The sequence below is a fragment of the Dipodomys spectabilis genome, unplaced genomic scaffold, assembly GCF_019054845.1.
Source record: "Dipodomys spectabilis isolate Male_0828 unplaced genomic scaffold, ASM1905484v1 ptg000469l, whole genome shotgun sequence".
In the NCBI taxonomy this organism is placed as follows: domain Eukaryota; kingdom Metazoa; phylum Chordata; class Mammalia; order Rodentia; family Heteromyidae; genus Dipodomys; species Dipodomys spectabilis.
The window spans coordinates 1,288,471-1,290,982 of record NW_024871146.1 but is presented as its reverse complement, the minus strand read 5'-3'; positions in this window follow the sequence as shown (position 1 = coordinate 1,290,982).

The window sequence follows — 2,512 nt, the reverse complement described above, 5'->3', positions numbered from 1 at the left end:
TGTCCTGCTGCAGATGCCCCAGATAGAGATCTGCCCACAGCTCAGGCGAGGAGTGCTCCCTCCCTTTCTTTTATAGGCTGATGCAGATAATGACTCTCCATGTGACATATTGACTCTGAAAATCCTTGGCAGCCACCAAAAGTAGGTGGTCAGGTGGCCTTCTCTCAAGCCTCCATCTGCTGGGTGACAGGAAGGTTAAACTGGGGGTCGGGTAGGGCAGAGCCTGCCGGGAGGTGGCCCAAGCTCAAGGGACATCTAATGGCCCATTGATGTCCAGGGAAGAGACCAATGTTATGCTTATCACAAAGAATAAATTGTTTTCAAAGGGGAGAAAAGCCTCCAACAAAGATTTGTTCTTCCAGTCCTGGGGCTTGAACTAAGGGCCTGGCCACTGTCCTTGAGATCTTTTTGATCAAGGCTGGCACTCGACCAGTTGAGCCCCACTTCCTCTTCCAGCTTTTTCTGTGTGGAATCAAGCCCAGGGCTTCAGTCATGCTAGGTGACCACTCTACCACTGAGCCACATTCTCAGCTATGATCATTCACCCCTCCCAAACCCATATGGCCATTCCTCAGATAAATAGGAAGTAGGGTCTAGGATGAATATGAAGCACTTCTGGTTCACACCAAAATACTTCCCTGCCCCCTATTCCCACACCCTTAGTTGAAGTTTATCTTCTACCATTGAGGGATGAGGGAGGGAGAGGGGAGTCCCAAGAGAGGAGTATCAACAACAGTGGCCCCCTGAACCCCACATCCTCCCCCACACAAGGGGTCGTCCAGATTCCAATCTTACCTGACTCAATGTGGAGTCTACACTGTCTTCCCACCACTGCAAGGCTCAGGATGAAATAAAGGTCAACCCTGGGCTCAGCCTACACCCAGGGTGGAAGCTTCTAATGCCAGACCTACTTCCACCTCTGACTGCCCTGAGTTAGGCCAGACCCACCACTCACTGCTATGTTGGCGGTGATGACCTCATGGATGGATTCCAGGAAGAAGGTCTATGGCAAAGAGCAGAAGCATTAGGGTGAGCATGGCAGAAGGAGATGGGGTGATTGCTCTGGGATCTTCCTCCTTGGAGCCCTCCCTTCCATATAGAGCCATGCTGACCCAAAACATGGACAAGGCCAGGGGGTGAGACAAGATGGACCAGCACGGACCAGCTTTGTCGTGGAGCACTTGAAAATTCCAATTATATTTGGCCAATGCCAATCCTAAAGCCAACATGCAAAGCCTCTCCTTGTTGTTGTTGGCCATGAACACTGTCCCTGAGCTCGTATTCTCGAGGCTGGCACTCTACAATTTGAGCCACAGGACCACTCTTGTTTTCTGATCGTTCATCAAGGATAAGAGTCTCACACACTTTCTGCCCAGGCTGGCTTGGCACCATGATCCTCCAAATCTCAGCTTCCTGAGTAGCTAGGATGCCAGGCATGAGCCACCAGTGTCCAGTATGTGATGACTTTTGAAGGCAATCTTGGTGATTTTGTAAAGGAGCACCAAAGGGCCTGGATAGACCATGACCCAATCAATAAGCTGGGATTGGAGAAGGATGACCTTCTACCCATTCCGTTCCCCAAAATTAAAGATGCCAGGTAGTGGTGTCTGCAGCCACCAGGCTTAGTGGGGAAAAAGTAGAGAATAATCAAAGATTGCAGTGTAGAAATCTCTGATTTTACATGCATGTGTTGTGTGTGTGTGTGTTTGTGTGTGTGTGTGTGTGTGTGTGTGTGAACTCAGGGCTTAGGCTCTATCCCTGAGTTTTCTTGCTCAAAGTTACTGCTCTGCCACTTGAGACACAGCCTCACTTGCTTTTCGATTGTTAATTGTAGGTAAGTGTCTCAAGGATTTTCCTGTCCAGAGTGAATTGGAAGCATGAGGGAGACCCCAGGGAAGCTAGAGTAAACACAACTCACAGGTAGAATCCCTATGGTGGACCACTCCTGCGCCCTGGTGGCCAGATGCGGGAGATGCGGTCCCGTGCCATTGTCCTGTAGAGTTCAATTTTGAGAAGTGACCAAGGCCAAGCTGACTTTTGTTCACCCTGAGTGCTGATGCCAGAGCAGGTCTGTTCCACTATAGGCCAAGAGAGCTCCAGGAGGCCCAGCTTCCCAGGGGCACAAGGAAGAGAGAGGTGAGCTCCAAGCTGATCTAAGAGCCTTTGCCCACAGACACCCCAGCTTGGCCTTCCTTATCACCATAAGACCTGTCAAAGAACAATCCAAAAAAAACTAAAATTGGAGCTGTGCCTCCAAGTGGTAGAGCTCTAGCATTGAACCAAAGAGCTCAGGAACAGGGCCCCCAAACTTTGAGTTCAAGACCCCCAGGTGACCCTCCCCCATAAAACACAGGTTGGCTAAATGTGAACTAGTAGGAGTTGTGAAGTGTTTCTGAAGAATGGGGATACTGAAGAAAGCACCCTAATTCTAATGAAAGCTGAACCTGTGACATACAGCTATGTGCTGAGTCCTTCAAAGGACGCTATTTGCTGGGTCCTTCCCACGTGGGGG